Source organism: Equus caballus, chromosome 1, assembly GCF_041296265.1.
Source record: "Equus caballus isolate H_3958 breed thoroughbred chromosome 1, TB-T2T, whole genome shotgun sequence".
NCBI lineage: Eukaryota > Metazoa > Chordata > Mammalia > Perissodactyla > Equidae > Equus > Equus caballus.
The window spans coordinates 104183419-104206042 of NC_091684.1; the positions used below are offsets into that span (position 1 = coordinate 104183419).

Genomic DNA, 22624 nt, shown 5'->3' on the forward strand with positions numbered 1-22624 from the left:
TAACATAAAGAAATCAACAAGTTACAAGAAAACTCAGAAAGTTCAATGAGTTCAGAAATAAAATTAATGAACAGAGGGAATCTTCACAAAAGAGACTGAAACTATTTAAAAAAATCAGAAATGTTGGAGATGAAAAACACAATGAGTGAGATCAAGAAAAATCTGGAGTCCTTAAACAACAGAGCTGATATTATGGAGGACAGAATTAGCAATTTAGAAGACAGAAATATAGAACTGCTTCAGATGCAGGAGCGGAGGGAACTAAGACTAAAAAGAAATGAAGAAATTCTCTGAGAAAGATCCTACTCAATTAGGAAATGCAACATAAGGATTATAGGTATTCTAGAGGGAGAAGCAAGGGAGAAAGGAGCAGAGAGCTTGTTCAAAGAAATAATAACAGAACTTCCCAAACCTGGGGAAGGAGCTGGAACTGCTTGTAAATGAAGTTAATACAACTCCTAACTACATCAATGTAAAAAGACCTTCTCCAAGGCATATATTAGTAAAACTGGCAAAAGTCAATGACAAAGAAAAAATATTAAGGGCAGCAAGGCAGAAGAAAATAACCTACAAAGGAACCCCTATCAGGCTTTCGGCAGATTTCTCAGCAGAAACCTTACAGGCTAGGAGAGAGTGGAATGATATATTCAAAATCTGGAAAGACAAAAACCTTCAGCCAAGAATATTCTATCCAGTGAAAACATCCTTCAGCTATCATGAAGAATAAAAACTTTCCCAGATAAACAAAAGCTGAGGGAGTTCCTTGCCACAAGACCCTCCCTTAGAAGAAACAATCAAGAAGGCCCTCACAGCTGGAAAAAATGAAAAAGAAAGGGTTTACAAAGTTTTGAGCAAGGAGATAAATAGAAAAAAAAATCAGAAAATTGCAACTCTGTATTAGAACAGGCTAGCAAACAATCATAACATTAAAGATAAAGAGAAGTAAAACATAAAAAATAACTATAATCACTTCATTTTAACCACAAACTCACAACACAAAATGGAGTAAGTTGTGACAACAATGACAAACAGTGAAGAGGAAAGGGATGGAACCTGCTTAGACTAAGGAAATAAGAGGATATCAGAAAATGGACTATCTCATCTACTAGATCTTATATAGAAACATCATGGTAACCACTAAACAAAAAATCAGGACAAAGACACAAATGATAAATAAAGAGAGAACTGAAAAAACCATCATAGAGAACGACCAAACTGAACTGGCAGTCCAAAATACATGGGACAAGAAACAAGAGAAATACAGAATAACCAGAAAACAAGGATAAAATGGCAGTATTAAGCCCTCATATATCAATAATCACTCTAAATGTAAATGGATTGAATTCTCCAATCAAAAGACACTGAGTGGCTAGATGAATTAAAAAACAAGACCCAACAATATGCTGCTTCCAGTAATCACATCTCAGCCTAAAGACAAACACAGGCTCAGAGTGAAGGGAGGGAAGACGAGACTCCAAGCTAACAGCAAACAAAAGAAAGCAGGTGTTGCCATCCTTATATCAGACAAAGTAGACTTCAAGATAAAAAAGGCAATGAGAGACAAAGAGGGGCAGTATATAATGATAAAAGGAACACGCCACCAAGAGGACATAACACTTATAAATATATATGCATCCAACACAGGAGCACCAAAGTACATAAAGCTACTATTAACAGACCTAAAAGCAGAAATTAACAGCAACACAATAATAGCAGGGGACCTCAACACCCCACTTACATCAATGGATAGATCATCCAAACAGAATGTCAACAAGGAAATAGTGGAATTAAATGAAAAACTAGACCAGATGGACGTAATAGATATATATCTATATCTATCTATCTATATAGAGAATACTCCACCCAAAAACAGCAGAACATACATTCTTCTCAAGCGCACATGGGACATTCTCAAGGACAGACCATATGTTGGGAAACAAGGCAAGCCTCAATAAATTTAAGGAAGATTGAAATCATATCAAGCATCTTTTCTGACCATAACTCTATGAAACTAGAAATCAACTACAAGAAAAAAGCTGGAAAAGTGGCAAATATGCAGAGTCTAAGCAACATGCTATTGAACAACCACTGGATCACTGAAGAAATTAAAGGAGAAATTTAAAAAATCTGAAGACAAATGAAAATGAAAATACACCAACTCATATGGGATGCAGCAAAAGCATTCCTAGAGGGAAATTCACAGCAATACAGGCACACCTTAACAAACAAGAAAAATCTCAAATAAGCAATCTTAAACTACACCTAACAGAACTAGAGAAAGAAGAACAAACAAAGCCCAAAGTCAGCAGAAGGAGGGAAATAATAAAAATTAGAGCAGAAATAAATGAAATTGAAACAAAAAAAAAGTAGAAAGAATCAATGAAACTAAGAGCTGGTTCTTTGATAAGACAAACAAAATAGACAAACCCTTAGCCAGACTTACTAAGGAAAAAAGAGAGAAGGCTCCAATAAATAAAATTAGAAATGAAAGAGGAGAAATTACAATGGATACCACAGAAATACAAAGGATTAGAAGAGAATATTATGAAAAACTATGTGCCAATAAATTGAACAATCTAGAAGAAATGGATAATTCTTAGACTCATACAACCTCCCAAAACTGAATCAAGAAGAAATAGAGAATCTGAATAGACCAATCGCAAGTAAAGAGATTGAAACAGACATCAAAAACTTCCCAAAAGTCCAGGACCAGATGGCTTCTCTGGAGAATTCTATCAAACATTCAAAGAAGATTTAATACCCATCCTTCTCAAATTATTCCAAAAAATTGAAGAAGACAGAACACTTCCTAACACATTCTACAAGGCCAACATTGCCCTGATCCCAAAGCCAGACAAGGACAACACAAAGAAGGAAAATTACAGGCCAATATCGCTGATGAACATAGATGCAAAAATCCTCAACAAAATATTGGCAAGCCAAATACAGCAATACATTAAAAGGATCATACACCATGATCAAGTGGGATCTATACCAGGGACACAGGGATGGTTCAACATCCGTAAATCAATCAGTGTGATACACTACATTAACAAAATGAGAAACAAAAACCACATGATCATCTCAATAGATGCAGAGAAAGCATTTGACAAGATCCAACATCCATTTATGATAAAAACTCTCAAGAAAATAGGTATAGAAGGAAAGTACCTCAACATAATAAAAGCCATATATGATAAACTCACAGCCAACATCTACTCAATGGGGAAAAAGTGAGAGGCATCCCTCTGAGAACAGGAACAAGACAAGGGTACTTACTCTCACCACTCTTATTCAACATAGTACTAGAGGCTTTGGCCAGAGCAATTAGGCAAGAAAAAGAAATAAAAGGAATCCAAATTGGCAATGAAGAAGTGAAACTCTTGCTGTTTGCGCATGACATGATTCTACATATAGAAAACCCTAAAGAATCCATTGGAATGCTATTAGAAATAATCAACAACTATAGCAAAGTTGCAGGATACAAAATCAACTTACAAAAATGGTTGCATTTCTATATTCTACTAACGAACTAACAGAAAGAGAACTCAAGAATACAATCCCATTTACAATCACAACAAAAATAATAAAATATCTAGGAATAAATTTAACCAAGGAAGTAAAAGTCCTACACAATGAAAACTATAAAACATTATTGAAAGAAATAAATGACAGCATAAAGAAAAGGAGAGATAGTCCATGCACATGGATTGCAAGAATAAACATAGTTAAAATGTCCACATTATCTAAAGCAATCTACAGATTCAATAGAATCCCATGACATTCTTCACGGAAATAGAACAAAAAATCCTAAAATTCATATGGGACAACAAAAGACCCCAAATAGCTAAAGCAATCTGAGATAAAAGAACAAAGCTGGATGCCTCACAAACCCTGACACTGAAATATACTACAAAGCTATAGTAACCAAAACAGCATGGTACTGGCACAAAAACAGACACACAGATCAATGGGACAGAATTGAAAGCCCAGAAATAAAACCACACATCTATGGACAGCTAATCTTTGACAAAGGAGCCAAGAACATACAATGGTGAAAGGAAATTCTCTCAATAAATGGTGTTGGGAAAACTAGAGAGCCACATGCAAAAGAATGAACGTAGACCATTATCTTACACCATACACAAAAATTAACTCAAAACGGATTAAAGACTTGAAGGCAAGATATGAAACCATAAAACCCCTAGAAGAAAAAATAGGCAGTACACTCTTTAACAATGGTCTTAGAAGGGTCTTTTTGAATACCATGTCTACTTGGGCAAGGGAAACAAAAGAAAAAATAAACAAATGGGACTACGTCACACTAAAGAGTTTCTACAAGGCAAAAGAAACCAGGAACAAAATGAAAAGACAACCCACCAACTGGGAGAAAATATTTGCAAATTATACATCTGACAAGCGGTTAATCTCCAAAGTATATAAAGAACTCATACAACTCAACAACAAAAAAAACAAACAACCCGATCAAAAAATGGGCAGAGGATATGAACAGACATTTTCCTGAAGAAGATATACAGATGGCCAACAGGCACATGAAAAGCTGTTCAACATCACTAATCATTAGGGAAATGCAAATCAAAATTATAATGAGATATAACTTTACACCTGTTAGAATGACTGTAAGTAATGAAGACAAAAACCAACAAATGTTGGAGAGAATGTGGAGAAAAAGGAACCCTCATACACTGCTGGTGGGAATGCAAACTTGTGCAGCCACTATGGAAAACAGTATGGAGATTTCTCAAAAAATTAAAAATAGAAATACCATATTACTCAGCCATCCCACTACTGGGAATCTATCCAAAGAACTTGAAATCAGCAATTCCAAAAGTCCCATGCACCTCTATGTTCACTGCAGCATTATTTACAATAGCCAAGATGTGGAAGCAACCCAAGTGCCCAACAACTGATGAATGGATAAAGAAGATGTGGTATATATTTACACACACTGGACTACTACTCAGCCATAAAAAAAAGACAAAATCATCCCATTTGCAACAACATGGATGGACCTTGAGGGTATTATGTTAAGCGAAATAAGCCAGACAGAGGAAGACAAACACTGTATGATTTCACTCATATGTGGAAGATTAACAAATACGTGGACAAAGAGGACAGATTAGTGGTTACTAGAGGGGAAAGGGGTTGGGTGGTGGGCATAAAGGTTAAAGGGGCACATATGTATGGTGACTGACAAATAATAATGTACAACTGAAATTTCAGTGTTATAAACTATGATGACCTCAACAAAATGTTTTTAAATGCATGGTTCAATACTTCCTTTCCTTAGGAAACTTCTGATTCATATATGAAACTTGGCTATAACTTCTGCTAATTTACTTTTTTTTGTTTTTGAGGAAGATTAGCCCTGCGCTAACAGCTGCTGCCAATCCTCCTCTTTTTTGCTGAGGAAGACTGGCCCTGAGCTAACATCCATATCCATCTTCCTCTACTTTATATGTGGGATGCCTACCACAGCATGGCTTGCCAAGCAGTGCCATGTCCACACCCAGGATCCGAACCAGCAAACCCTGGGCCGCTGAACTTAACCACTGTGCCACCGGGCCGGCCCCTCTGCTAATTTACTCTTAGTAATCATTAATTTTGTATAACTTTGGTTTTTTGCTGCATGAATTCAATCAAATCCAAAATGATTTGCTTTTGCCATGATTTATGCTGTCTCTTAAATAAACTCTAGATTATATCCTCCCGTAGGTATTTTTTTCTTTAGCCAGTGTCTACATGATTCCTTAATTTTTACCCTAAAACTATCATTGGTTGGTGAATGGATCACTAAACCTGGAGCAGGGTGACTCTCAAGGCACCACACAGTTATCAACGTGGTAGGGAACAGTTTAGGGGAAGCCCGAAGTTTTATTTTAACGTAGTACACAGAGAAAAGAAATCCACCTGTTTCCTTCATGATGTGGTGAGGCAGAGCTACAGAACTATGGTGACAGAGGAAACCCGAGGCTCTAGGAAAGAGGCCTTCCATTAGAAAATCACGATCACACCCACACTTAGAGGAAAAGTGACGCTGGCTGGCTCAAACCTTCTGGAAAGAGGACGAAAAAGCCCACCGTCTCCTTTGTTCAGCCTTAAATATTGCATATGCTTCAGCATCCCAGAGCTTGACTGGCTCACATATTTCTTACACCATGTTTATACTGAAAACCTTTCTGGACACAGATGACATAACTCTTTTAGAAAGCAGTACGGTAGCTGTACAGAACCAGATAAGTGGCAAGTCCTTGGGCCCAGAGACCCCACTGCCAGAAATTTATCCTAAGAACAAAACTTCCCAAAAGCTATATGCAAAAGTATATAGTATTATTAAAAGAACACAAAAGAGAGAGAGACACAAACAAAAAGAATCTAAATATCCAAGAAGAGGGAATGGTTAAATAATTGATAGACTATTATGCAGTCATTAAAAACTCTACTTATGAAATCTACAGAGAAACACAGAAAATTACTTATAGTATTAAGTTAAAAAAAAACAAAAATTTTGTCAGACTATGATTATAACAATGTAAAACTAAGTATGCATTTGATCCAAGATTAAAAGAAAGAGAAAAATAATTACATGGGATGGTGAGATTACTGGTGGGTTATCTTTAAAATTTTGTGCTGATAGATTGCTTTTATAATTTTAAAATGGGAAAATAAAGAAAAAAACTCACTTAGAACCACAGGGGAGCAGGTGGCATGGCAGAGGTGTATCTGTTACCACCCCACGGGATCAACAGCTTTACAGGTTTGGTTTCTTGCCCTCCTCCCAACCCACAACAAAACACATCTGCCTGCTTCAGAGTTTTCACAGAAAATGAAAAATACCCCCCACTGGGAAGATAGCTCATTATGGTAGATAATGATAAAGTGAAATACCAATTATCTAAACTAAATGTGGGTTGGCAGAATATCTCACTGAAATGAGATGTAAAGTTTCAGGACAACAAATGACATCGTCTCCTGAAACACGAAGTATTGGAGCCCATGAACAAGGGGAATATACAGGACATCCGTGGAAGCACTCAGCATCCCCACGCCAAGCCATCGCTGGCTAATATGCAGGCTGACCCTCACTACATGGAAACACCTGTGTGGTATCTCCCCCCCTCCCCTGCCCCTTTTCTGTTACTGTCTAGGAAAAAAAGATTGAGGAGAAGGGCAGAACAGGTTGGTCTCTTTAAGGAGCTGGGAAAAGCAGGTGGGGAGGAAGGATAGCAGTTGGTGGTGTGTGCAAGGATTAGCGGGGTGCCTACTACTGTCTAACTCAAGTCACAGGGGCTCGAAGCAGAGAGAGATCACAGCAGAAGAAAGTAATGTTCTTCACACAGAAATCTGAGGGATTGGCTGAGAACGGTCAGAGGAAAGGGGAGGGGTCTCTTGCTAGGAAAATCAGAGCTGGTAAGTGCTGTGGCAGCTCAAGATCAGCAGCAGGAAAAACCTTTATAACCTTTGGATTTAAATACCAAAGCTGATGCTTTTAAAAGCCAGATATATAGGCCAGTCCAGTGGCGTAGTGGTTAAGTTCACATGCTCCACTTTGGTGGCCCAAGGTTTGCAGGTTCAGGTCCTAGACGTGGACCTACACACTGCTCATCAAGCCATATTGTGGCAGCATCCCACATACAAAGCGGAGGAAGACTGGCACAGATGTTAGCTCAGTGACAATCTTCCTCAAGCGAAAAAAAGAGGAAGAAGATTGGCAATAGCTCTTAGCTCAGGGCCAATCTTCCTCACCAAAAAAATAAATAAATAAAAAATAAAAACCCAAAGATCAAGTCCTGTTTTCTATTTAGCCCTAGTAAGGACAACCAAAAACAGCAGCAATTGGTAATAGTGAATAAGGGACCCATGGTGTACCTACATGTCTGTATTTCTTTAAACTTTGCTCTAAAGTATGACATTGTTTATAAGTAGAAAATAGAAATTAATCAAAATATGCCCTATTATAAAAGCAAAGGAAGAAACTGTAAAGAAAAAGACTACCAATAAAAAATTCTATTCATCAAAAACCTGCCAGCACAAAGTTAAAAGGCAAACAACAAATCAAAAGGAATATTTGCAACATATGATTATTATCATTAATGTGTTTATTAATATATAAAAGATCCTTACAAAGCAGTAAGTAAAAGACAAGCAACTCATTAGAAAAATTAATAAACGTGATGAGCAGGCAATTAAAAAAAGAAGAAACAAATGGACAATTAATACATAAAAAAGAGTTGCAAACTCACAGGAGATTAGAGAAATACAAATCAAAATAAGGAGAAACATTTTTGGCTTATCAAACTGACCAAGGTTTTCAAAAAACAATAATCTCCACTGTTGGCAGAGATGTGGCAAAATAAGCATTCTGAAGGTAGTATAAATTGATGCAACCTGTCTAAAGAGCCATTTAGCAATAATATATAAGGTCCAATAATTCCACCTGCAGCAATTCATCCTAAGGAAAGAGAGAGGCACATGATAAAGACACTCATTACAGAATTATTTATAACAAAATTACAACAAAAAATGAGACAATCTCAAGTTCCAATAAGTGGAAACTCCTTCAATAAATTATGGTATATTAACACAATTAAAAACTAGGCATCATTAGAGATCAATACATAAGACTGTGAGAAATGCTCCCAATATAAAATGATAAAAAAAGGATACTGAAGTATATATACAGTACAATCTCTATTTAAAACAATTTTAAAATATATACAGTTTTTATGAAAAAGGCTAGAAGAATATCCAAAATGCTAAAAATATCTCAACAAATGATGGAATTCTTTTCTTTCTTTTATTTATCCTTATTTTCAAATCATTTATTCAAACTATTTATTTCAAATTGTATTGCTTATGTAATTTTATTAAATTATATTTTTAATATACAAAAGAAGAAGAAATTAGGCAGGCCAAAAGACTTGAGGTGCTTCTTACAGAGAACTCCAAAAACTATTAATACAAAATTCTTAAAGCACATCTGGCCTGACTGCAGGAGACTGCCAGCTAGAAAATCAGTGGAGTAACCTAATTAAAATAAAAGGTGGAGTCACAATAAAAAGCTTCCACATACAAGAGCGTCTGTAACCTGTTGCACGCAGCACGCCCAAGTCGGGCGGGGAAAACCACAGACAGCTGTCTGTTGTGCCGGGGGCAGCACTCAGGGCCCAGGGCCTGGTGACAAGCCCCGCCCAATGTCCAGGGCTGACCCGGGCAGAGCTCTTCCCGAAGCCTCTGAACAAGCCAGGTCCAGGCATGGCGAGCTCACCGAGTGATCCAGAGAGGCCCAGTCAACAGGCAGAGCAGGCTTCCCAGTTCTCCGGGACCTAGACTGAGAGCCGGTCTCACTCAAAGGGAAGACAGCGGAACCACGCTGCAATACGGGCAACCCCCCTTGCAGTCAAGAACAACCCCAGGACCGGCAGACTGACACCATATCCTCTCTCAGGAGAAGTTTCTACTCAGGGAAGATCTGGAAACTGGAAAAAAGTGAATAGAAGTTCCCATTTTTTATTACAGGGTCTACTTAGTTGCCCAGGAAATTTTACCAAACACTTGAGTAAACCTATCAACTGGGTGCGGGGGAGGGAACACCTTAACTTTGAAAGGGCCTCATCAGGCCTAATTAGCCTATCAGAATTCTTTGAGGAGGTAAAAACAGTACCATTATGGCAGAACTAGTAGCCAGAACTTCTATAGACTTTAAATGCCAAAATTCCACCAAAAAACAACAACAAAGAACTGAATTCCACAGAACTTGGGTGAATGTATGTTGTGTGTGTATGTGTGTGTGTGTGTGTGTGTGTGTGTGTGTGTGAGACTGCGTGTGTGAATGTGACTGTCATTTATTGGAAACCATGAATAGTAGAGTTTTGGGGGGTTTTCTTGTTTTTTGGTTTTTTTTAAAGATTTTATTCGTCCTTCTTCTCCCCAAAGCCCCCTGGAACATAGTTGTGTGTTTTAGTTGTGAGTCCTTCTAGTTGTGGCATGTGGGACGCCACCTCAAGGTGGCCTGATGAGCAGTGCCATGTCCACACCCAGGGTTCGAACCAGTGAAACCCTGGGCTGCTGAAACGGAGCACGTGAACTTAACCACTTGGCCACCAGGCCAGCCTGTTTTTGGTTTTTTTGCTTGAGGAAGATTCGTCCTGAGCTAACATCTGTGCCAATCTTCCTCTATTTTATATGTGGGTTGCTGCCATAGCGTGGCCACCACCAAGTGGTATAGGTCTGCGCCCTGGAACCAAACCCAGGCTGCTGAAGCAGAGTGCACCAAACTTAACCCCTGGGCCGCAGGGCTGGCCCAACAGCAGAGTTTTTAACACACTGATCATTTCTGGACTGGAGCTTAATGCTTTCATAAATTACCTAGAATGGCAGTTCCCAACCCACAGGGGATCCAACTTCATATCCACATGTGTTCCCAGTGACCAGCCATTAAAAATACCACTACTGGTCTATACAGAAATTAGTATATAATAATGTACACCTGAAATTACACAATGTTATAAGCCAATATAACCTCAAAAAAATAATTAAATTTTTAAAAAGGGAAAAAATACCACTACTGAATGAGGAAGGCCCATGAAAAGTATTAATTCAAAAAGGAGGTCTCACACTCAAACTGCTTCAGGAGCCAGTGATCCAGCAGAACAATAGGCTGTAAGCTTATGAGGGAAGAGGCTTATGCGTCTCGTTCATCACTGCACTCTCCATTAGGTACTCAATAAATATTTGTTGAAGCAATAAACTGAAACCTTCAAGACTGCAAATGGCCTTAAAGCTGTTCCAGAAATCAAAATGAGGAATTAAAAGACAAGTTCTCAGGAGGCTGCATCAACAGGCGAAATTACAGCAAAGGAGCATCAGTGAAGGCAAATGTGAAGGAACGTTCAGGGAAAAGCAATTCCAATTACACTTTTAGAATAATGGGTTCTAAGCCCAACCGTACAACAAAGAGGCCTCAGCTTAGACTGTCCCCTTAAGGCACCACATTGTATGTTTCATTAGAAAAGGTTCAGAAAACACTGGGCACTGCCAGAAAGGACACTGAAAACAAAATAAAACTTGTGATCCCGCCCATATTCAAAACCACTCAGTGTGTGCACAGCTAGATGTGCTGCAGAACTTAAGAAAGACATACCAGCGCTGGAGGAGGTCCTGAGGGACAAGACTGAAGTTATAAAGTAGATAGAAGGGCTTTCTAATGAGAGCCTAAAAATTAGAACTCTATTTTATTCTGAAGAGACGAAGGCTTAGGGGAAAGAGAGAGCATGATTGGAGTACAGGTTTGTTCATCAAACCTCAAAATACTAGAGCGGACAGGGCAGCATTTTGAAGTTTGAAATAAAAGACGTAGACAAACAAAAGATGACTTCATCCATTAGTCAGAAAATATACTGAAGATGTTAGAGGTAAAATATATAAATATACTAATGTCCACATTTATTCAAATCTACAAATTTAAAAGACGCTCTGAGGAACTAAGAACCAGGAATTGTTACTCAATCCATGAGCTTTCTTTCTCTCAGAGTGAAAATCTTTGAATTTCAAATAACATTAAACTTAGTCATGTGTTTTTCCTAACAATGTTAAGTTCAGTAAAGGCAGATTAATAAAAGCTAAGTAACAGGACATCAAAGGGGCAGAGGCACTCACAAGCATTAAGAAAAATCTGACCTCTATTCAGTATATTCTGTTTAATGAGGCAAGAAAGCAAATAACATGTTACAGATTTATAAAACGAAAGTGAAGGCAGCATGACTTAAGGAACACTGGACTATGAGACCACAAAACTAAGCTTCCTTGTATTTGCCATTGTTTGTTGGACAAGGATTAGAAGGAAGCATGTGGAGTGAGTACATTTTACAACCTGTGGGTGAATTCTTCACCTGCTCCCCCACATGACTGAATATGGCTTACATATTGATATTATTGTTACAACGGTTAAGAGTTTAAAAATAGGTAAATGAAAGTTACCCTCAGCTTTCTATTTTAGAAAAAGGAGCATCCCAGGGGACAAGAGAGCAAAGAATAACTCAAGCTGTGTGTGTGTGTGTGTGAGAGAGAGACGGAGACAGAGAGACAGAGAATTACTGAGCAGAAGCTCAGACCAGAAGAAACGACATGAGTTGGTTGCCAGGTAGGGAAACTTCTCCTTCTGGACCAGGAGTGGGAGGTAGGCAAGAGGAAAGAGAATTAGTAAGCAAGCCTGAAAGTCAGCTGCTCCTCCCGTGACCTGCAGGAGCTTTAGTCTGGACTCTGCCTAAAATATCAGTCAGAGAGAGAGACACTGCTTCCATGGGTGGCAGAGAAAGAAGCTCAGTGAAACTTTAGCTGGATCGAAGGAAACAGGAAAGAAAAAAAAAAAAAGTCGCACATTTCTGGTCCCAGACTGAAGCCCCAGACTCGGAATGGTGGAGCTAAAAGACTAAGAAATTGCGAACCACAAGCACTGGCTTTCATGCCTAGGTTGCCACCAGCTACCCACGTGAAGACCTTGGGCAGGAGGACTCAAGTCCTTGGACAGGCGAGGCTGCAATGGCTGGGCCAATTAATCCAGAGCTATTGGATTGCTACGTAAAACTTAACTCCCAGCATGGAAAAGTAGACTCCCTACCATGTGCACATCGCTGCCCTCCTGAATACGCATCTGAGGTCTGCTTACAGGTCTACGGGACCACAAGTCACAGATGTTCTGAGTCATCTCAGTGGCCAGTGTTTCATTCCATGAGGCACCTGGTATTCTAATCATTAGCAAAAAACAGCCCAAAGAGATTCGCAGCAGTTTAAAGAAAGCAGGTGCCCCAAGGGACCCAGACGGAACAACAAAGCTTTTCACTTGTCTTTTCCTCCGTCCAGCCATAGCCCCTCCAAGGCACACTTTTGTTTGCCATGACGGTTGCTGAAAAACATGTACCTGATCACAGAGACGCCCCTGTTCAAAATCCCCATCATCTTCAGGATAGACCTCAAATTCCTCGCTTAGAATGGAGGATCCCCTCCCATCTGGTCTCTGCCCACCTCTCCAGCCACTTCCCAGAGTCCCTTTCATTCACTGCTGGTTCTCCCAGACCTCCTCATGCTGCTGTGTCAGGGCCTGAGCTGTCCCCTGACTAGAGAACACCTGATGCCCCCCACTCAGGCACCAAACACAGACCTGCCTGAGAACTCCTCACCCCCAGGTACTGCTCCAGGTCCCCTCCTTGGGGATGCTTTCTCTGAGCGCTGCAACACCGGTCCTCTGCCCCCCTCCACCATTTTCTCCTGACACCTGGGCCTGCCTGCTGCTACGGCAGCACTTCCCACAGCAGGCGGAGACCACGCGCTCTCTCATCAGTCTGTGAGCCCCTCCAAAGTTGGGGTCATGTCCTTTACCTCTGTTTCCAGGACCTAGTGCACCGGCTCCCAGTGGCAAGTGCGCCACCACCACTCCCACCCCTCCCAGAACCATTCCTCAACGCTTCTCCAAAGCCTGGTAATGCCCCTGCCTGCCCGGCCCACAGCGCCCTCCACACCCTTCCACCCCAGCCAAAAATCCCATTTCCCAAGAACAGAATTACACTGCAAACATTCTAACAAGACTCACAGGATGTCAGAGCTGAAGGGGACCTCAGAAATGATCTGGTCCAGTGGCTTCCAAACGCCCGTCTGCAGACTGCTCGACTGCCTGCAAAAGAACAGCATGGGGAGTGACTCAAAACACAGCCACCCAGGCTCCCACCAGGAAAATTCTGGTTCAATACATCCAGGATGGATCCCTGCATTTTTTTTAAAGCTTCCCAGTTGATTCCCTGCAATGGTCTAGGCCACCTCTTCATTCGACAAGTGGAGAACTGAGGCTCCGAAAGAAGTTCATTCATCAAACACTGACCAAACACCAAGGCTTGTGCCTGGCACGGAGGAAAACAGGAAGGCCCAGACCTTGCTCCTGAGTGTCCCCACACACCACCCACTGCAAACACCCGCAGCCACCCCTCTGTGGGTGCCACTGAAGGCTCATCAAGGGCACGGGATTCCCAGAGGCAAGGACAGGAGCAGGGCTTTCTCTGCCCACCCCCATCAGAAGTCAACGCACAACTCCCAATGCTCCCTCATTTCGCTTCTTCCTCCTCATGGCATAATGCTCTACATTCACCACAGCTATTTCAGCAAAAGGCTCTCCCTTCTGCTATTTCCTGAGCTTTCGATAGGCACTCACCAAATGATTAACTGGTACCCCTTTACTTCTGGACTTGGACAGGCATCTCAAACCCAATTACATCCAAACTCTGACTCCTGATTTCCTCCCACAGTCTTCCTCATTTCAGTGAATGACAACTCCGCCCTCCATGTTGCGCAGCCAGATTTTGGCATCCCTGAGTCCTCTCCTTCCTTCATATCCTTCGTCTAATCCATAAGTAAATCCTGTGAATCTACCCTCAAAATAAACCTAAATCCAACCATTTCTTACCATCTCCAACCATCGTCATCTGTCTCTCCTGGAGTCCCACAAAGGACTGGTCTCCTTGCTTCCACCCTGGCCTCTACTCTTCAACCTCAACACAGCAACACAGCAGCCAGGTGCGCTTTTTTTTTTTTTTTTTAAGGAATATTAGCCCTGAGCTAACATCTGCCGCCAATCCTCCTCTTTCTGCTGAGGAAGACTGGCCCTGAGCTAACATCCGTGCCCATTTTCCTCTACTTTATATGTGGGACGCCTACCACAGCATGGCTTGACAAGCGGTGCCACGTCCACACCCGGGTCCAAACCAGCGAACCACTGTATCCCAGGCCGCCGAAGCAGAACATGCGCGCTTAACCACTGCGTCACCGGGCCGGCCCCAGGTGCTGCTTTTAAAACATCCATCAGATCTTGTTCCTCCTCTCCTCAAAGCGTTCCAACACCAGCCCATCCCACACAGTGTAAAACCGAGTCTCTACCAAGGCCTGCCTGGCGAAGACTGCCTCCGTCTCCCACACCCGTCCCCGTGGCCAGCCTGCTCCAGGCGCACCCACACCGCCTCACTGCTCCTCGAGCATGCGGGGCACACTCCTGCTCTGAACCTTGGCATTTACTGTTCCCTCTGCTTGGAACGCTCTTCCCCTCAGATCCCTGTGGGCTCACTCTTCGCTTCCTTCATGCCTTTAGTCAAACATGACTTTGTCAGGAGCCTTCTATGATCATTGTATGTAAGACACCAATCGCTGCCCTCACCATCCATCTCTGTCCCTTTACTCTGCTTTATTTTTCTTCACAACCCTTACTACCACCTGACACAGTATATAATTGCTCGTTTCTTTACTGTCGGTTTATACGCCCCAGCATGTTTACTGGAAGGTAATTTGCCACTGGAAAGGAGGAATGATTTGATAGCTCATCTGTCCAGAACTAAGACTAATCAAGGACAGTCACAGATTCCCAAGCACGTTTATTAACAACAAAGCAGCTGGCAAATTTGCACCGTTATTTGTGTTTACCTTTTTTTTTTAACTTTTTATAAATAGAGAGGCCTTGAGTGGTGATGGAACCTTGCCAGTGGGAAGGGGTCTACCTGAAGTAGCACTTGTCTGTGAATCCTAGGCCCATGCAGGGCTGCTTAAGTTAAATATGTTACCAGTGGAAAGTGCCTACTGGCACTGTCCTCATAATAAAGTCTTCTGTCTTGAAGACGGGATCAGTGCAGCATCAGTGGAGAGAGGTGGCTCTAAGAACCACAGGGAAGAGACGGGCACAGGGGAGTCTGGAGTCTTAAGAAAAGGCGATACAGCCTGGCAAATATGCGAAAAAACATAGAATTATGCACTTTAAATGTGTGAATTGTATGTCGTGAATTATATCTCAATAAAGCTGTTATATTTTTTAAAAGCTAGGAAGAGAGAAAGGGGGCTGGAACTGGAAGGAGGAGACATTCTGCAGGACTGTGCAGCGGACTGAGATAATAGAAGAGGAAACTAGGTACAGGCAACAAAGTCTAAACAGGCTGAGAACTGAGATAGAAACTGATATTTTGTAACCTGTACCCCCTCTGCCTTTCATTACTTGCAGACATCTCAGCACTAACTGGGAACCGCACTTTGTCAGAAGGAAACAGGACCCAGAGACTGAGAAAAAACGCAGGAAGGGTTCCTCTTGTTCACACACCATCCTCGAGGAGGCCCTCCCACCAAACTGTGTAAAAGCATCGTAGTAAAGCAAGGTAGTAGAGATCCCCAAATTTAAGGAATAAGCCAGCAGCCTCAGACCTGCTGGGAACCAAGCCTCTAGTCCCTGAATAAAAGGGCCCCAGAAAAGAAAAAGCAGCTGTTCCACAAAGTCACTCTTTCCCTGTCTCTGGTACCCCTGTATTTGTGGCTCTGAGTGTGCCACCAGTCTCATCCATCACAGGAGAACTGTAGCACAAAGATGCCAAAATTGAAAGGTTTGCGGGGGCACAGGGGGACAGGGGATGAGGACACACGGACATAAGGGATATGCTTTTAGTCTTGAAGTATCTCTGTGGTCTCCTTAGATCACTAAGGAGTTTAGGAGCTGATGAGTCAAAGGCCTGGTAAAGAGTTTCTCTCCCAGGTGCTCTGCTCTCTCACTTCCTTTCTCTCTCTCTCACACACACCTACACACACACACCCCCCTACACACATGCTCTTCTCCTTTCCCATCCCTCTCCCTCTCACTATTCCTTCCTTCCTTACCCACTCCCTGTTCTCTCCTTCCCCTCTCAACAGAGATCGGGGTGGGTTCCTTCATCACGGCTCAGACCTAAGGACTGTCACCTTCTACAGGAAAGCAGGGCCCCAGCCAAGACAGCTTTTCACCAACCACCCAGTAAGGCAATGGATCCAACATCCAGGTGTCCACACGTGTGCGCACTGTATATGTCCCTGGTGATCCAAGGGAAGGAGGAATAATGTGTCAGGAGCATCTCTATGTGCCCTCCCATCACCAGACAAAATGGATTATTAAAAGTCTTTATCTTTTTAAGACACATGGTGAAACATTTACAGATAAAATGATGTGATGTCTGGGATTTGCCTCAAAATACCACAGGGCAGCAGGAAGAGAGCAGGGAGGGCGTATATAAGCGAAACAAGATTGGCCATGAATTGATAACTGCTGGAGCTGGGTAAGGAGTACATGGAGGTTTATCATATTATTTCCTCTACATTTGTACATTTCAGGACAATAGGGACCGGACCCTTGGTTAGTGGACTCCACGGATCCAACTAGATTGCCACCAAGGTCACACTCATTAGGAACGCTATTATCAAAAAAAAAAAAAAAAAAACAAGAAGAAGAAGAAAAGAACAGGGTTGGTGAGGATGTAGAGAAAGTGGAATCCTTGGCCGTTGCTGGTGAGAATGTAAAATGGTGTAGCCACTATGGAAAACAGTATGGCAGTTCCCCCCAGAAAAAATTAAACATAGAATTACTATATGATCCAGCAATTCCGTTTCTGGGCATAGACCCAAAAGAAAGGAAAGCAGGGTCTTGGAGAGGTACTTGTACACCCATGTTCACAGCAGCATTGTTCACAATACCCAAAAGGTGGAAGCAATCCAAGTGTCTATCAATGGAGGAATGGATAACAAAATGTGATACAAACGTGCAATGGAATATTATTCAGCCTTAAAAAGGAATGAAGTTCTGACACAGGCTACAACATAAATGAACCTTGAAGACATTATGCTAAGTGAAATAAGCAAGATACAAAAGGGCAAATGGTGTATGATTCCACTGATATGCAGCACCTGGAGCAGTCAAATTCAGAGAGACAGAAAGCGGAACAGTGGTCACCAGGGGCCAGGGGAGGAAGGATGGGGAGTTACTATTCAATGGGGAGAGAGTTTCAGTTCGGAGAAAGAAAAGGTTCTGGAGATGGATGGTGGTGACAGTGGTACTGAATAGTACATTCACAAATGGTTAAAATGGTCAATTTTGCTATGTATATTTTACCACAATTTAAAAATAAATAACTACCAGGGAACATAAAAAAATCAGTCGCGTCCAAACTCTTGGTTCCTCAAGGGCAGCTCAGGTCAGCCTAGACATCATACCTCAATGAGGTTCTCAAAACAAGGGTGTGGTGAGCGTGGCTGGGGGTGTGGAGCTGTGGAGAAAGGAACCACTTCTCCCTAGGCACATGGTCTAGTTTCCAAACACCACCTAAAGAGAGAAGAAAAGAAAATCATTTTTAATAGGCCTGAAGGTAAATGTTAAAGATAATAATAATAATAAGCAGATAGGTCAGATCCTGAGAAAAATCTCTAAACATAAATTCAAAGCAGGCCCCACATAGTCAAAGATAGAAATTCCCCAGCTCCAACCCTTCTCCCCGCCCCCATCACACGTGACAGTTCAGAGCACAGACTCTGCTGGGTTCAAACCCCTGTTCCACCCCTCACTAGACCTTGTGACTCTGGGCAGTTTCTTCACCTCTCTGGCTCGGGTTTCCCATCTGTAAAATGGGGCTGTTACAGGGATTAAACGAGTTCCCATTTGTAAAGCTCTTACAGCACTGTCTTAAACAGCACGAAGGCAGATCTCTGCTTACTTTGTTCCTTATTATATTTCCAGTGCCTAGAATAGTGCCTGGCACATAGCAGGCACTCAAATATTTATTCTAGGAATGAATGCATCTGAAATGTCAATCTCAAAACGTAACTTGTACCAAAAGATGAAAAAGAAGCAGATTATACCAAAATCACTTCGCTGATCTCATCTTGGCAAAAGTCTTTTTAAAAAACAGGCTAGAAGCCTAATGAAACAGAAACCATTTAGAAATAAGTATTTCCAGTCAATTAATCCAATCTAAGTGGGTCTGTGAGTCAAAGACAATTTGTTCTGAGAAATAGACAATACTGTGGAGACAGAAAATGAAGTTGAAAGGTGATGGAACAAACGGATTTCAGATACCGTCCTGGTATACGTGTAGGTTCAGAAGAAAACCCGAGAGCACTGACAGCCACTCTGGGAAGGTGACGGTTTTGGGCAGACCAGGAGGAAGAGACAGGCTCCTGTCCCCGGTTGTGTCTGTGAGTTGTAGGCCTAGTGCAGGATACGCCGGCGCCCCACTACAGACCCCCCAACCTGATGAACCTCAGGGCTCTCCCTCTCCCTTTCTCCCACTTATACCACCTGCTTCCAAAACTCACTCGAAGCCACCGACAATACTTTAAGCTCTACCAAGTTGGGAGCACTGGAAACCTTTGTTAAGGCAGCCGCACAGCAGCTGGGGAGCACCCTGTCATTGCCAAGTCTCACTGACATCATCTCTTCTATTCCATGTCTCCACCCCATCCTTGCCACATCTTTGCTCCCCACCTGTGGTCTCCCGCTATTATCATCCTGTATGTCTCCCCAAATAACACTTCCTCACCCTGTTCACAAACCTAAAAATAGCCTCCTATAACCTACCCTATCAGCTCCAGCCCTCAGGCCAGGCTTTTGAGAAGCTCCATAATGGAGGCCTAGACCAAGTCCACTGATTTTATATTTCAGCAGCTGCTTCTTCACCTGCCTCAAAGCACCAAATCACTGCCTTCGCCTTCAACAGCATCAGTAAGAGAAGAGATTGTACAGACTGGAACAGACTAGACCACATCTCCAGCCTCCATTCCCGCCAAGAGCATCCTCACTCTCTACATCATCCACATCCATTCTCTCCCCCTCCAGCTTCTAGGAACATGGTCCTTTCCCATTCCATTTCCACAACACACACACACTACACACATGCATGCACGTGCATTCATTCATTAGATAATATTAACTGAGCACCTACTATGTGCCAGGCCTTGTTCTAGTCACTGGTGGATACCACCTGTGAACAGAATAGATTAAGTCCCTGCCCACGTGGTGCTGACATTCCACCAGGAGACAGACAGACACAAACAAGCAGATTCATAGTATGTCAGGCAGTCTTTCAGTGGAGGAACCCCTGTTCCTCAGAACGGAAATTGGAGTGACCACATTCTCAATTCTGAAGCAAATGAGAGAGCAAGCCATGTGAATATGGGAGAGAAGAGGTTTTAGGCAGAGCGAAGAACAAGTAGAAAGGCCCTTAGCCAGGAAAGTGCTTGGTGCATTCAAGGAACCCGAACCAGAGCGGAGGGAGTCACAGGAGACAGGGGTGGGAGGTGGAGAACGGAGGGCCACTGCAAGGACTGACTTCAGCTCTCAGATGGAAGGCTAAGGAAGGACTTGGGGTAGAGGAGTGGTATGCTGACTTACATTGTAAAAAGATCTCGTCCCTCTGCCTGTACATTTCAGCTATCTATCATTAGGTAATAAAATTAAGAAGAATTTGTTTTCTTCTTGAATGTTCCAAAATTTTCTAAACCAAGCATATATTACTTTTTAAATGAAGGAAAAAACAATCTTCCAACCCTTTAAGTCTAAATTCCCCACTCAGTGCAAATTCCACATGGGCCTCAAAGCCCCCTGTACCAGCGCTAGGTCATGCTGTATCTGACACCCCAGCCAGCAAGACCACCAGGTGGCCCCAGAGTTAGCAGTACCCACCTGCAGCAACTAATGTGCGTGAAAGTTCCTTTCACTGCCCTCACTTCTCTCCTGCCCTGCAGGAGTGTGTCCCCTTGGACATTCTTGGCCCCAAGTGCCTGTCTGGGTCCCAGTCTTTCTCTCAGTTGACTTAATTAATTCCTGGTAATTAGAGCTACTGTTTGGTGATGAACTGCTAAGAGTCTGACCTCTCCCAGGGGGTGTAAATATTTTAAAAGGGGACTCTAAGTAGAAATGCAAAAGCCTTAGACTCAGAGGAATGGAGCTACAATGGTGGAATGATAGGCGTTGGGGTTCATATTTTGTGGGTAGGTGGCTATCTTCTCCTAAAGAGCACAGGTGCTTAGAGACACAGTGTCAAGGAGAGACAAGTGAAGCAATGAAAGATGATACAACATTGTTGCCACCACCTCCCTCCTCCCAAATGGCCATTCAATCCATTTTGGGTAGCAGAGAATGTTCCCCAGAGGTAAGCCCAGCCATCTCAGAGGGCTGACCTGTGAGAAAGTAACCACCACCCCCAGGAAGAAAAGCCCCCTTAAGACCCTTCTGGTGTGGAAGCAAACTGTTCTCTAATTGCTTTCAGTGGGGGGAGTCCTTGACGGCAAAGTTCATCTCATGTGACTCTTTTATACTCCACAGAGCACCCAGCTCTGGGTTGGGGCCCAGGTTGGGCCTTTCATAAGCAACTGTAGATTACTGATCAATGATGCCCAGTTGCAAAAAGGCTCCACAGGATTTTACATACAAGTAAACATTCTAATTAAGAATAATAATAGTATTAATCACACATCTGATATTTGTAAGGGCCTAAAGATTTATAGCCTTAATGAAGTTTCAGACAATAAAGCAGTTTTTACAACCTCAGCCAGTTCAGTTCAGGTCTGGAGAGTCTAACAAGGCAAAGGCAGGGCCCTTGCCCACACAGACCTGAGCCTCAGCTGGGCCAAGCCCCAGAAGAGTCTGAACAGCTGCTCGCTGCCCACCCTGGGCTCCCTTCTCCTCTGAAAATGCCAAAGCTCTGCCTCAGATGTGTTTTCAGGCCCTGGAATAGTCTGAGAAGCCTTCATTTACAATGGACATCTACTTTCAAGACCTCTCTCTCTCTGGTCTCACTCTGCCCTTTGGCTTGCTAAGGAAAAACTTCAACTTCAGGAACTGAATTGGCAGATAGGAGTAGAATGCTGTAAACTGCAGCAAACCAGGGGAACAAAAGCAGAGCCAGAGCCCACTCCACTGGCTCACGTTCAGCTCCAGCCTGCCAAGGGCAGTGTGGGTAAAATGGTCCTATGCCCAAGGACTGGATGGATATGAGGAAGAAGTACCCCCCAGCCTCCCCACCAGGATGGGCTGAGTTCTCAGAGGGAGGGAAATTCCAGGAAGGCATATGAGGCTTACACACAGGAACCCCTCTCTTTACAGTCCTGTGACCCCCAGCTTGTAACACCAAGGCCTCTAGAACATCCCCCACGTTGACGTGCAGGAGACTGAGTCTATGCAAGAAGGCCCAGGACCTCACCCAAAAGAAGTGATTTCCTTAGAAACACCCTAAAGAAAACACCCAACAAATGAGGCTACAAGCCAAGTCACACTCTACTCATCAGCTCCTCCCGGATGGGTGCAGCCCTGGCTCTCTCCGGAACATCTCAGTCAGAGGTCCTAGCCTAATTCACCTGTCTGGGAGAGCCATCTCTACAGCACATCTAACAAAGGCATCTTCCCCTCCCTGACCAAGGAGGGGTGGCCGGCTCTTCTATAGGGACATAGTTCTGGGAAGTTTGCACTTTTGCTTGAGGGCATTCAAGGTTTATCTCCAAAATGAAAACAGATTTACCAGTTGTTTGCTTTTGTAAAGATGATATATAAGCCAAAAGAGAATTCAAAGGATAGGGAAAAATATAAAGAAAAAAGTGAAAACCACCCAATCTCACCACTGAGAGGTAAGCAGAGCTTACAGCAAACTGCTCTGCAGAGTGAGCCTGTCCTGAGATAGACCTGGGGCGTAGGTCTTGCTTCTCAGGATAAGCCTGTGGATTTAGTTTTGCAGAAGACCATGAACGCCACCTCTGGCCTACTCAAAAGTTTTCAGGAGGCCCCGATAATTCT

The 22624-nt window shown here is 42.6% G+C and overlaps 1 protein-coding gene across 3 annotated transcripts in view; it reads right to left on the minus strand.

Annotated features, from left to right (window-relative positions):
• Window positions 1-22624, minus strand: part of ZNF592 (zinc finger protein 592) — a 49085-nt gene that overhangs the window by 20640 nt on the left and 5821 nt on the right. For all 3 annotated transcript variants that reach the window (XM_014733696.3, XM_023649445.2, XM_001916239.6), the window contains exons 2-3: window positions 18055-18163; window positions 13610-13690 (exon numbers count right to left, since the gene is read on the minus strand). The gene's annotated coding sequence lies outside the window, so the exon portion shown is untranslated. The remainder of the gene's footprint in view (window positions 1-13609; window positions 13691-18054; window positions 18164-22624) is intronic.